This window comes from Diadema antillarum, unplaced genomic scaffold (genome assembly GCF_040938485.1).
Source record: "Diadema antillarum isolate AM-2024a unplaced genomic scaffold, OU_Dant_1.0 seq00000418_RagTag, whole genome shotgun sequence".
Taxonomy (NCBI): Eukaryota; Metazoa; Echinodermata; class Echinoidea; order Diadematoida; family Diadematidae; genus Diadema; species Diadema antillarum.
The window spans coordinates 133195-148456 of record NW_027271403.1 but is presented as its reverse complement, the minus strand read 5'-3'; the positions used below and the strand labels follow the sequence as shown (position 1 = coordinate 148456).

Here is a 15262-nt window from a genome sequence, read left to right as displayed (position 1 = left end):
AGATACGTTACCAGTTTCTTTAGTGTTACAGCATTGGGAAAATAACAAGACTATGCAATGACCCTGTGTATATGAAACCCTGAGGATATACTTCATACACTGCAAGTACTTAGATTTTTTGTGCAACAGCTCTTTATTGAGAATACGGTATAATGTTTGAAATATCGGTTTTCTACACTTTTATTTGGACAGATACGTTACATACTTTTCACCCCACCCACTGCGACAGATATTGCAATGTCAGACAAATTGTATATTATGCATTACTCCTCGGAATGACGCATCGATTCAACATTAAAGTTTAGTACAAGTGAGAAATATTTGGTAGATATCGCTCTCATAATAATATGATCGACCATATACGTTACCCCAGATACGTGACCGAATTTTACTCATTGGTCTTGTGCTTTCTGGGGATCAAATCTGGTCAATATTCATCCCTACACATTACATGCTTCGTTTTGTTGGACCTCAGGATTATATTCTTACACCAAAAGGACAGAGAGGTGAAAAAGAGCAACACTTCCACATGATTTTTCTTTGTGCGTCAGTGTCTCACAACTTAATGCCAAGTTTTCCGACAGATACGTTACCACATAATCAAAATGCTGAAAAGAAATTGTAAATGTTTTTACAAACAAATCGTTGTGTGCTCATAAACTCCAAAGTTCTATTCTATAAAACCCAGCCACTTTCATATTCTATGCAACAACTTTGAACGTTTATTTTACAAGACGAAGCTAAGATTCAGCATATCAGTTTTTTGCTTTTCAGATTTAGCAGATACGTTACGTATAATTCAGGGCACCCACGGTGACAAATAATGTTATGTAAAACAAAGTGTTCATAAAACAATTCTGCATAGAATGACGCTTCCATAAAAAATTAAAGTTATGTTCAAATGAAGAATATTCAGTAGAAATCGCTTTGTAACTTCACCGACAGATTCATTTACGGTACGCCAGATACGTTACCAAACTTTGAAAGAGTAAAAAGTAGTTTATGAAACGCTTCCGAGAAAAGTTTCAGTGTTCTGTTGCGTATTTATTCTAGTGTTTTTCAACATATGAAGGACTACTCAAGATTCATTGATAAGTTGAACAATTATTTATTCATTTTCATTAAAAGGGATGAGCCAAATACGTTACCATACCAAACAACTGTTTAGCATATCGAGTTCATAGAGACTGTACCTACTTCCTTCTAAGTGCCTGCAAAAATATATTTTTCAAACCTTGTTTGCATTATCCATCAAAACTTAATGAATATTTACAGTCAGATGGATAAATACATTCAGACGTAAGATGAGAATATTCTGTGAATGAAGAACTCAGCTTTCACATTTATGGCTCTTTTCCACTACATTTCATAGTTTAAATATTACGTACAATGTTTAAAATGGTTAATTTTGGCTTACATCATTCATTTTTACATCAATTCATGAGGTAAATAATTAAACAGGTGATATTTATTAATTCATACACAACTAAAATCATTACTTATATTTTACCAGATACGTTACCAAAGGTGATTCGATGTTTTTCAATAGTTATTTCCCCAGGAAAGCAATTCATATTTGTTTCCTGTGGAAATTCCAGATCGGATCGTTCCCTTTGCATGATTTGTGGGATTCGAAACTTTATTTGTAAGCGAAATTTGCTAAAAATACAAAGTGAATCTTAAGGTTATATTTCATTTCAGCAAAAAGCATATTTCAACCTACCACACAGAAATAATTTCTACCAATTAGCAAGGGATGACAACATCTTTACCTCTTGAAAAACCCCAATATCTTTAGGGGGGACAGATGTCTTTTCCTGAACAGAAATTGGATCAAAACAATAAATTTAATTCAGAGTTAGGAGTCCATTACAACATGTAAATTTGCGGTAACGTATCTGATTGGTGATCAAAAATCATATATGATGCTCTATTTCAATTCATTTTTACTCAATGAATGGCCATCATTTAGAATGTTCCACTTTTTGTTTCGTATTTGACCGGTTTTGAAGTTTCCGAAAACACATCTTTGTATGTATTACTTTGTGGTTGATTTTTCGGTTTTACTCACATGGAATTGAACGCTTAATCTGAGAATGGCCCAGAAGTATGCTTCCTTTGCAAAATTTCTTGAGTGTTTTGCTACTGTAACCTATGGGACCCCGTATACAGGATAAGATGACTTGCTTTAGTGTTTGTGATATCTCTGTTCAGTAGGCCCTGATATCAACGTTACAAAAGAATTTGTAAGACCATTTTCAGCTGATTCACAGTACACGTATAATGGATGGGACACTGTGGAGCTACTGTCTAGGGCTCTGTGCAGGATGAAATAACTAGCCTTGGTGTGTTGAATATCTCTGATAGGTACTTCTTCCAGTGCAAAAGAAATTACCCGTGTTTGGGGCTATACTGTGCGGGGCCCCATACAGGATAAAACAACTGGCTTTGGTATTTTGGATATCTCTGATGGGTACTACTTCCATTGCAAAAGAAATTAGCCGTGACCCTTTTCAGCTGAATGAAACTAATGTGTGTGTGTGTGTGTGTGTGTGTGTGTGTGTGTGTGTGTGTGTGTGTGTATGTGTGTGTATGTGGAGGGGGGGGGGGCACTTTGGGGCTACTGTCTGGGGTCCCGTTCAGGATAAAATAACTGGCTTTGGTGCTTTGGATATCTCTGATGGGTATACTTCCATTGCAAAAGAAATTAGCCGTGACCCATTTTGGCTGAATGAAACTAATGTGTGTGTGTGTGTGTGTGTGTGTGTGTGTGTGTGTGTTGGGGGGGGGGTGCACTTCGGGGCTACTGTCTGGGACCCCGTACAGGATAAAATAACTGGCTTTAGTGTTTTGGATATCTCTGATGAGTATGCCTACTACTTCCAATTGCAAAAGAAAGTAGCCATGACCCTTTTCAGCTGAACAAAATCAATGTGTGTGTGTGTGGGGGGGGGGGGGGGGGGGAGGGAGCAATTTGGGGCTTCTGCATATGAATTTTAGAACCCCGATTTCTTTCACCTAATTTGAAGCTTTTAATCAGCCGGGTCAGCTGTACGCGCATACACTAACCGACTAAGCGTACAATGTCCGATCAGCTGTGCGGTTGACTCTGAGTGGATCTGATTGGATCGCGTCAGGTCCGCGACCGTTCTATTTAGAGTAAGGGGGTGACACGTACGGAGCTCGGTGCCTATTTACGTGGCAGGGACACGAAGGCGATTTATTTACCCGGTCACGCACTGACTGCATCGGAACTGTTTCTTTTGCAGCAGATTTTTTGGCTAAATTGCAGAATACCCCGGCAATCCTTCATTCCGAGCGTGTCTCCCATAGACACTGTGCTTTATTCCGTTAGCGTACGGCCATAGAAACACGTTATTAAGGGGAAGTACGCACAAGAGAGCTGGGGTATTCTGCAATTGCTCAGATTTTCTGGCCCGCTAGACACAGCCGAGCGAACAGCGCTCGTGCTAACGTGTGCATGCATGTATACATGCATCTCCTGCCCCCTATAAAGCTAACAAAATAGGTCCAGTTATGTTTTGTTGGTGGTTACAGGATGTTTAGATACTAGTATGTGATTAGATATGGTATTTTGTGGATATTATATTTCAAGTTTAGATACAAACAAAATAAATCATTTTTACAACAAACAAGATTACAAAAGACTGAATAGCTCAGTTGGTAGAGCACTGGACTGATAAACCGAGGTTTGCAGGTTCAAATCCCATTTCAGATTTTTTTTTTGTTCACTTTATGTATTCAAAAATGATTTTTCTCAGTTACTTTCTTTCTACTTATGTGGAATTTATTCCAAAAACTTATTGTGAGAACAGCTTTACAAAATGATCTGATCAAACCAGTCAGTCCATTGACCTGCAAATGACATGGAAATATTCATAATCTTTGGAGTTTTAGATGTTGTAATTCGTGTAGTCATTCTGTATTGTCTCCATGAATCTTGGATTATTATATTGACATGTAATCTATGAATTAGAAATGAGAAATCTGGCTCAAATTGCTGCAATCTCATTTCAACTTTCTTACCCGTATAAATAAACCTTACAATTCTCTGGGAAAAAAGAGGAATGTCTTTTGTACATAACAAATTGATATTTCCAGTGTTGGGTTCCTCTCTCTCCCACTCTTTCTCTCGTTCTCTCATAATTTCATCTATCTCCTTATACTTGTCGAAATCTGCCCCCCCCCCCCCATCCCTTCCTCTCTCCCCCTCTTGCACACACTCTGTCTCTCTCTCTCTCTCTTGCACACACTCTCTCTCTCTTGCACACTCTCTTCCCCCCCCCCCTTTCTCTCTCAATTGCTTTCTCTCCTCTGCTCTTTTTATTTGTTTCTTCCTCATGTTTTGTTTCTGGAATGTCTACACTTTCATATCAGATAACTCGATTTCTCACTGACCCCAAGATTGCTTATTGCTTCCTCTGGCTCTCAAAATTTTGATAATTTTAATACAAATACTACACGTGGAAGTTTGGTTTCTTTTTCCAACAATTTATTCAAATGTGATAGAATTTCAATGGCAGAACAATTTTAGGCACTAAACTGAACTACATTTGGCAACACAAGCCAATGCAATAAATATACTAACAAATTCATTATTTGCTCAGAAATAGCAATACTGAATGGAAAAATTTTACAGTAGTTTCCATAACACTAAAATTGTAGCACTCATTTACAGGGGAACTTCGTTACGAGCTCCTTGGGACCACAGAAATTTCCTCATTATATCGGGTATCTCGTTATATCGGCTTGTACCGAAAGGTTGGGTTGCGTCGCGTCGCGTCACGTTGACGCCAACGCTCCCAACGCTCCCAATGCACCCTTTCAGTCAAACCGGGGGAGCTTTGGCCGAATGGTCGCGTTCGCGTCAACGCGACGCGACGCAACCCAACCTTTCGGTACAAGCCCGTTATATCAGGGATAAAAACAAAGAGTATAAAAAGAATGGGACCTGAAAAATTACCTCGTTATATCCGAGCTTGTTATAACGAGGTTTCACTGTACATATGCAGAGATGCCAGGGGTGCTATTCAAAATTTCCCGAACTACTATCTGTAACACTCACCTGTTTATAATAATTGCAATTTACCTACAAGAATGGACGCAAATGTACTGTAGTAATCATTATTTTCTTCTTTCACAGTCTTTTCTTCCCTTCTACACTTATTATTCAGGTACAAACATTGTTTAAATTTCCTGAAGTTCTGTTTTTCCTTGGAAAAATTTCCTGAATTCAGGAAATTTCCTGAAAAGTGGCATCTCTGTATGTGGAACATATTTTACAAATAATCAAATCTATTTAATGAAAAGCCTAATTACTGGCTTCTACTTGTCAATAAGATATTAATATTCATTGCAGTATGTTAGATCAGAATCATCAGATGTGTTGAATCCATAGAGTTACATACTACTAAGTACTAAAGTGCGCACTAACCCGGAAGAGACGCCCTTCATTGAACGCGCCCTGACATTTTAATAGGGGACTGTGCAACCATTGAACTCTATGCTGAAGACAAAGCTAGCTGGCTACTACTTGGCTACTGCCTACGTGACGCGTCAGATCGCCCCAACCAATGTGTGTAATTACGCATAGGTGCACACGCTAAAGGGACTGCGCTGTAGTTCAATTAGGGCTGTTTGATAACATGCACTGGTACGCGTACTACTCACTCTAGTCTTCGTAGTATGTAACTCTATGGTTGAATCGCAGTAAACAACAAACCATGAGAAACTGATCAGAAAGAAGTAATCATAGTCATGTTGCATGTTACTGCATACTTCGATATAAAAGGTATCAAAATCTTCACTAGCAATAACATCAAGTTAAAGCCTGTATCATATAACTCATGTTGAATGAAAAATATGATCTATGGGTTAAACTTCTTTTTGGTATAAAACCAATTCCTAATCTTCTCACTCGTGGAATTAGCTGAAAAATGCACGATATAATCTTCCTATGCAGGTTTCTCATACTAGTATACAATGACTACATTTTAAGAAGGGAAGGGCATTTTTTAAAGAAAAATGAAAACATTACCATGAAATGGTTTAAATATCTTCAAAGGTGAAATTCAAATTTTCCCAAAGAATCAACCGATGATAACAAAGATGTTATTGTCACTACGCTTTTGTAAGATTTGAATATTGGATACACTGTAGTCCAATATGCCTAACATTATCTAAACTTTAGCGAAGCTTTAGAAAAGGCTTTAAGTGAAGGCCAATGTTTTCCGAATTTTGCAGGCCATTAATGTGAATAATCAGTAATGCACAACTCCACATTCACGTTTGGTTGCTTTTTGTGTTTTTTTCAGGACAGGTACGCTTGTTGTGCCCAGAAACTCCACACACACTGCATGTCTTTCTGTAACCTTCACGTTTACATGATGGTTCCAGGTACTCGACTCTATTTTGGATGTTCATAACTTGTCTCAATGCTTCAATATTGCGTCGATTTGAAGAAGAAAAATACCAGCTAGTTATTCGATCGTTCAATTTTTCAAAAGTTTGTTGTGAAAACTTGCTGAGATTGCCATGAAGGCGGATTGAGTCACTGACATGTTTTGCAAATACATGCATGTATACTGTGATATCACCTTAAGTATGGACTCGGTAGAATTTGTCAACCCATGCACAAGCTTGTGACTGGAATTCCACCAACTCGTCCTCTGTCATATCCTTTTTCATCTGGTTAACTAGCTCTCCAAATTTCGACCACAAAAACTTGATATCTTCAAGCTTAGGATTATCAGAACCATAAAAATCCTCTAAACATATGGCCTTTTGAATTTTTTGATGCTGTGGCCCAATGAAGTCTTGATGAGTGAGATAACCTTGTTTATCAACATAAAACTGCCATTCGATTCCGAGGTTTTGGACAAACTGTTCGAATTTCAACATAGATGGGCAATTCAATTTGTCAACATTCTTGTCATTCTTCGTAATGTTGTCGTTTGTCCTGATGCGTAGTACAAGTTGACGGGTCAGCTGGTCCGAGATGCGGAGATACAGATGGAGGGGATCTGGTATGACGTGAGTGACTGGAATGTGGGGGAAGATTGGAGCATGCAAACAATTGTAGTTTTCCGTTTTCTTGGTTTTCTTCTTTTTGCACAGCTGGTTCATTTCGGATATGTTCCTTGCAGTTCCAGATTGGTTGAGACGGTGAAATTCCCCTTTATGTGTTTGGCACCACACACAACAATAATTTGCCGAGCAGGCACCTAAGCCAAGGATGATATTAGTAAATTTCAAATCAGCACAAATAATGTATTTCAGTTTGATAGTTCTGCCATGAACTGTAATTTCCTGAAGTGACTGGGTATCTCGTACTATGTCTTGTAGTGCATCTGCCAATTCGTTGTACTTTTCAGGGATCTTTCCAATTGCTAACAATAGGTCATCCGACCGCCAAGAATCTGTAATTACTGTCATTCCAAAATTGGTTACATGTAGACGGCCAACCGATGTTCCGTCACCTGTGATTTTGATTACAAGTTCATCATCAGTTATCGGCCAAGCACTTTCCAAGAAACGTCTGAGTTTTACTTCAAGTCTCTCTTGAACACCTTTTTTGTTTGGAAGTAGCTGTACAGAAAATGTGGCATTTAATTCTGCCCTGCGTTGTTGAATTGCATAAAGTGATGGATAATTGGTTCGTATAGGCAGGTGATCTTTGAATTGGTTTAAGAATTGTTGATTTTCTATGGCTAGTTCTTGGTAGGCATCATCTGAAATAAGGTTTGAGTCCTTTATGTATAGCATCCGATCCACCGAGGGTCCAGAGGGCAAGTCGTCTGTTGGATAATCATGGTAGCCTACAGTATTTCCATAGTGATCTTTTACAAGCATTTTCTGGATTTTGATGTTATCTTCTGCCAGCAGGTCACGAGCAAAGTTCACACTTTCATTAAGGTTTTTCTTTTGTACACTTTTCCAGGTTGGCCCATATTTTGTTTTAGGTAGGACTTTCCTTTTGTTTGTGCGTCTTTTAAGGAGTCTTCCTAATAACACATGTGCTGTTTTTGCACTCTTCTGGCATTCTTTCGCTTGTCTTTTCTGGCCTCTAACTTCGTCTTCTGCTACCTTCCTACGTTTCCTTTCATTTTCTAGTTCATGTTCCATTTGTCTTTTAACTCCACCGAGATTTAATTTATATATGGTGCTTTTCAACTTGTCCAAAAATTGTTGACCTTGCCTGCCACCAGCACTCAAAGCCTTTGATGCAGGTCGCATAATATATCGTATTTTGTCATCGAGACGTTTAACAATGCCAGCATCTGCATATTTTGCATCAATGCTGTTCAAATGAAATATTTTCTTTAGTACAGATTCACTCTGTTTGAGTCCAGGTCCCATATCACTTTCGCGTACTAGCTGGTACAAAGTAAAGCAATTGATGTAAATTACCCACGATTCTGAATTTGTTCCAGAAGGTGCACCAAATACTGCAGGTAGAAAACTTACACTAAATACTAAGTATAGTGCCAAAGAGGAAAAAATTAGCTTCACAGTCAACAGTTTCATTTTTTTATTATTTTTTTTTTTGGGGGGGGGGGGTTTAAACAGTAATTTTTAGCACAATAGTCATAATTCAATACAAAGTAAAGTCAGCTGGAAACTTAGGTTTTTAGATTGAAGCTTACACAATTCAGGCAGTGTAATTCTCACTGTAAGTACTGTGTGTCCAAAGTTGAATCGACCAAAATGAGTCAGCGATGAACACAATCAAAAATCTAAATCAGTTGGAAGATTTCAAAACTTCCACCCAGTTCAAACACCAGTGTAAGTTACATCATTGTACACACACAGTTTGAACTCAGATACACGCATATCTGGAAAAGTTTCAATTAAATATGAATTTGAAAGTTTGATGAGCTAAACAACCATATGAATTGGTCCGAATGTGTACTTGAATTACTTGAAAGTCACAGTTTGAACTCAGATATATCTGGCAAAGTTTCAATTAAATATGAATTTGAAAGCCTAATGAGCTACACAACCATATGAATTTGTCCGAATGTGTACATGAATTACTTGGAAGTTACAGATGAGATAACAAGCCCATGCTTTATAAGGTGACCCCTACTTTGCCTAGTTCAAACTTGTTTCCTCGATCTTTCACGAAACGAAAAACAAGAAGATGTCCACGATGGAGTAGTTTTTTGTCAAGTTGTTTTGTTTCCACATTTACAACATATTGTTCCAGGCACCTTCTTTCATGTATCCATATCTGTATAGTGCTCTCCACAACATAAGCAAAGTCTCCTGCTGCATTGACTATGCGAAAAAACCAATCAGTCCCTAGAAATGTGGCAACGGATGCCCAATCAGCTGTGAAGATGTCTTTCCTTTTCAAACGGACTGGATGACCATTTATGACCTCCACAAACCTATTGAATGTTTCTACTTGTATGGGAATATGCAGAGTAACTTCGGTGTCCTGAACACGGGAAATATTGAGGTTTTCTTTCACCTTGACAAGCAAATCCTTTTTCACAAGTTCCAGAGCATCTGATTTTTCCTCATTCACATCTACAACTTCACTTTTAAGTCTCCATTCATTGTACTTATCTTCCCATCCGACATAATGGACTAAAACTTCATCACCTTTATCAGATATTCTTTCATCGAGGACTTCCAAGCGGAATAGCGTAGCTGTGGACCATTTGTCTTTCTTTTCGTGAAGACGTTCATTTAAGTTCACACTGACATCTTCAAAGCCATGGTCGTGAATTGAAGCATAATCCACACGCCTCTTCTTTCTCAGATCCATAACCTGAAAGAAATATTTACAAAAAGAACACAATTTTTGGCTCTGTGCATGGTCCCTAGTACATTTTATGAAGACCGAGGTGAAGTGGAACAGGAGGTGAAGTGGGACGGCTTAGTGCAAAAAGCGCGGCGCGTTAAATGGCCCGTCAATCAGCGCGTTAAACGGCGCGTTGCAAAAAGCTCAATTTTTTTCCGAACAATTGGTATTTGCGCTGTTGGTATTCATACAATGACATGCACTACGTGTTACAAAAAAAAAAACATTTCCCACTTTTGATCCTTAATAGTTCGAAAACTAAATCAGATAACACTGTCATGGATTTAGCTGAATAGTGTACAATAATTTAGTTGGAGTCGATTTGAATATGAAAGAATAGGTTTCATTAAATCCATGATTAATTTTAAAGTTAGGGTCCAGATTTTGGTCAGAGTGTGTGCTTACAATGACCCTGAACAATGGACATGAATACCACTTTTTCAGAGCTCTGCCGACTAGGCTTCTTGTCTCTTGCTCCAGGGCACATAAATACTTTATTATCAATTCATGTGGCTTGCCCTGGGCTCTGCTAGTCTGAATTCATGGTATCGAAAAAAAACTATAAATTTGTCAGATTACTAGTAAACAATTGTGTTAAAAAAACTTTAGATTTTAAGCTTATACCAAATTTAGTGATAGCCTCATTGAGACAAATTTTGAAAATGATTGTCAGCTGGAATGAAACGTGTGGTATGCAAGCACATGGAAACAGGGCTTACTTTTTTGTGCGTGCATTTTACCCTTTGCCATGAATTCAGGTTAGCAGTGTCTAGGGCAATCCAACATAAATCATTAATAAAGCATTCATGTGCCTGTGAGCAAGAGACCAGAAGCTTAGTCGGCAGAGCTCTGAAAAAGGTCATGAAGGTGGTATCCATGTCCATTGTTCGAGGTCATTGTAAGCACACACTCAGATACACAACATTGCTTTCTGTGTAATTAAAGATCAAGTTTTCTACCGAGAATTAGAATTTGACCAAAATCTGGAATATAACTTTAAAATCAATCATGGATTTATTGAAACCTATTTATGCTTTCGTATTCAAATCACCTCCAACTAAATTGTACACTATTAAGCTATTTCTCATATCCACGACAGTGTCATCTGATATATAGTTTCCGAACTATTAAGGATCAAAAGTAAGAAATGTTTTTTCTAACAAGTAGTACATGTCATTGTATACCTTACATACATTTAATAGCACAGCCATAGACATGACATCGTCTAAGTTACCGACCCAAAGTTAAATGAAATTCGTGGTGAGTAGCTTTTAATACTTGTTTTGCATATCTTATTTCCTTGTGAAAACCGCAAAACTAATTCAATAGAATGTCCTAATCAATTTATTCGGCGTTGATTGATTCTAATCGTCTAGTTTTAAATAGGGTTGGCCGCTCATTTCCCTATTAATTACAGACGTCCTTATAAAATAAGAGGCCAGTGAATTTCCGACAGATTTTCATTCGGTCTATCCTACTGGCAAATCAGTTGACCGATTAGCCAGCAAACATAAAATACCATATGTGGGACTGCACTGGTATTTTCACCAAAACACGCGCAGAATGGCTCCTAAAACTACAGACGATTAGAATCAATCAACGCCGAATAAATTGATTAGGACAATCTACTGAATTAGTTTTGCGGTTTTCATCAAAAAAGAATAGAATTTCCAAAACAAGTAAAGTTACTCACCGCAAATTTCGTTTAACTTTGGGTCTGTAACTTTGACGGTGTCATGCTGACTTTCCGTAACGCTCCACTACCGCCCATCAGCTACAGTGTATGCAATACCTATGGCATAATTATGCTGTGCTAATGTATATGTATATGTATATGTATATGTATAATGATCGACATGTATAAATACCAACAGCGCAAATAGCAATTACTCGAAAAATAGAAAACTTTTTGCAATGCCACAAAAATCTATATTTTATTCATTTTTTACGCGCCGTTTGACGCGCCATTTCACGCGCCATTTAACGCGCCGCGCTCTTTGCACTAAGCCAGTGGGACAGCTCTATAACTCAAACACTAATAAACTGATGAACAGTCTGCTTTTGAAATATCCCTTAACAGGTGTTGCTAAGCACTCTTCATCTAGATTTAAAAACGTGTCCTTTTTTCACAGGTCTTGCTGCCTTCTTGAAATGGTAAGTAAATTTACAGATACCATACAAGGCTGTGGAGCTATTACACCTGAGTTACATAATGGTCTGGTAGATGTGTAAAAGAATTCACGAAATTTCTTAGGATAATACCTAAACCTCTGATTATGAGCTAATTTTTAGTATTTTTTACCAATGGGGTAAACTGACACACCGATTCTTATTGCACTCCCTGTCCAACTTCTCCCCACGATGTCCCACTTCTCCCAAATAAGTTTCTTACTGTCCCACTTTACCCCTGCCAGTGTCCCACTTCTCCCCAGGGTGTCCCAAGTCACCCCCTAATTCCCCAAATAACAGTTTGTAAAGTCATTGATTACATACAGAGGAAAGACGAAGGCCTAATAAAAACTACTGCACAATACACCGCAGTACCCATTGTCTTTGACGTGTAAACAGGAGCTGGCTATCCTAAATATTCTGGGAGTTACAGGGTAGAATTCATAAAATTGAAAATATGTCCCACTTCTCCCCAGTCTCCCCAACATATGCATAAATCAAAACTGAAATGACAATAACTGCCAGTATGACTAAAACTATTATTGACTTTTTTTTTTTTTTTTATTCCAAGCAAATTATACAGTTTAAGTCCTAGCCTGGCTATTCATAACATGAACAGAAACAAAAATATAGTGCATACTTTAAGTTTATAGCACAGTGACAGAGAAGTCAAAAAATTCATGCAGTGATTTTACCAGTTATAATTCTAGCATCTTGCTGTGCAGCAGGTCGACTGAACATTCGCTTGTACATCCTGGCTGATCAGAGTATTTCGTCTCTGGCTGAGCACCGACTGAACATCATGAGCTGCAGTAGAGGATGATGGCAGTGGAGGTCTGTCTGTGATATATAAAACAAAAGGAAATTGTTTTTGTCTATTGATGACTTTTAAAGAAAAAAAGAAAATTGTCTCAAATTCCTTTGGCTTGGGGCTAAAATCGTGTTTTTTGTTGTTGGGTTTTTTGGGGGGCCGAAGAGAAAACAGTAGATCTATAGGCTACACAGAATTTTTTCAAATTGCATTTTTAGGTAATTATTTTGCATACATGTAAATTTGCTTTGCAGCCAAATGAATTTCCTTTTATTCCCTTGAAGTGATGCAAGAAAACAAGAAAACAAACAAACAGAAAAGAAAGCCAGACCCAGAGTCTCTTTAAAACCAAAGTGAGAGAAAAAAAGGAAATGCAGTGTCAGTGCTAGACTCTTACAAGTTGAATCCTTCGATCCAAATTAACGTTAGACCCAACATTACCTTGTATTTTGCCATTAGCATGTCCTCCGTAGACAGACGGATAAACATTGTAGTACCCATTGCTGTGTAAATACTTCTTACTTTACTCAGCTGTCTCTATGGACCAGTGGGGATGAGGGGGGCGCAAACGGCGCGCGCCCCCCTTCTTTTTCTGATTGCGTCTTTTTTTTTTACGCCCTAAAAAAAAAAAATTAGAAAAATGAGATACGTTAAATCAACCCTATATGCCTATCCCCCCCCCCCCCCCATTGAGAATGATTTTCATTCAAGATTCTCTTGCTAGTCGGTGTGCGGTGACGGGAAAAAAGTTCCCCCCCCCCCCCCCCCCCCCCCCCCCCACTGAGCATGATTTTGGAGATTCTGCTGATGGCAGCCGACGATGGAAAAAAGTGAGCCCCACCCCCCTTTAGTTTAGGCTTTAGAGGTTTCTACTAGAATTAGGGAATTCCTGGATCCGCCGCTGCTAGGACTAAGTCTAAGCCTGTTCATCGATCAAATGAGTAAGATTAAGAAAGATGATGAATCATTAATATAGACATACAAATGCACACACACACACACACACACACACACAGTTCAATACAATTATTTTCCTTCTGTATGCATGCAATGCACGAGTTCTGAGAGTACCCAGTAAGCGCAGCCAGCTGATCCGCGTTATTGAAACCCCTTGACTTCCCCTGAGCAAGGATGGTACGACCCGGTTCGCTGGCTGCCTGCAGATTTCAGTGTAACGACATCGTACCGAAAGAATTATGGATTTTATTCAATCATCCCTTTTAACGATTCTGTGCATGCCATCAGGCTCAACATACTTTACAATGTTCCTCAAACGTTTATTTATAAACAGGTATAACTTTGATGATATAATATTAAAGAGAAACAAGTTAAACTTACCAAAATTTGCGGCTATGCCCGAGCCAGACAGGAGGCAACACAACCGGTGGGCAACGTAACACACGTAAATCAGTGCAATTCCGGTTTCCGCGGAACTCATAGCAAACTTCCCAAAATGAGACAAAGCTCCCAATTGGTTTAATCTTTTGACGGGGGTATTATTCATCCAATGGAAATGCTTTATATATCAAACTGTTCAGAATAACCTGAAGGACTTCAATCTTTTTCCGGTGATGAAAAATAGCCCACTCCCGGCAAGAAACCGCTAGATATAGTCGGAAGAGTTCAGTAAGAAAGATCGATACCACAGAAATTTTGACCAAATTAATGAAAAGTGAGCAATAAATGACGGTGCAATGGAACAACAAAAAATCTTAATTTTTACATCATCATAAAGAAGAAAAGTTAAATTTTCTAATGCTCTTTCCGGTGGTGAACTAGGCCGATCGAATCAGAAGATATGGTTGAAGAAAGGAGGAAATTACACATTTTTACTGCTATTTACTGCAGCGCGCGGTGGGTTTAAAGAGGTTGATGCTTAAGTGTATGGGTAAAATCCATATGACTGGGGCCCCGTGCAGGATAAAATACCTGGCTTTGGTATTTTGGATATCTCTGATGGGTACTACTTCCATTGCAAAAGAAATTAGCCGTGACTCTTTTCAGCTGAATGAAACTAGTGTGTGTGTGTGTGTTGGGGGGGGGGGGGGGGGGGGGCTCCTTTGGGGCTACTGTCCGGGGCCCCGTACTGGATAACATAGCTGACTTTGGTGTTTTTGATATCTCTGATGGGTGCTCCTTCCATTGCAAATGAAATTAGCCGTGACTCTTCTCAGCTGCACGAATGAAATCAATGTTTGTGTGTGTTTGTACGTATGGCCTATGGGGGGTGGGGCACTTTGGGGCTACTGTCTGGGGGCCCCGTACAGGATAAAATAGCTGGTATTGGTGTTTTGAATATCTCTGATGGGAACTACTTCAATTGCAAAAGAAATTAGCCGTGACTCTTTTCAACTGAATAAAATCAATGTTTGTGTGTGTTTGTACGTAGGCCTATGGGGGGTGGGGCCCTTTGGGGCTACTGTCTAGGGCCCCGTACAGGATAAAATAGC

General features: G+C 38.8%; 1 long non-coding RNA gene across 1 annotated transcript; it reads right to left on the bottom strand.

The window, feature by feature from the left end:
- Positions 1-8924: 8924 nt before the first annotated feature.
- Positions 8925-14444, bottom strand: LOC139732388 (uncharacterized). The gene is made up of 3 exons (XR_011711020.1): positions 14151-14444; positions 12697-12841; positions 8925-9799 (listed from the first exon to the last, which is right to left on the bottom strand). It is a non-coding gene; the product is annotated as an uncharacterized lncRNA (long non-coding RNA).
- Between the last annotated feature and the right edge of the window lie 818 nt (positions 14445-15262).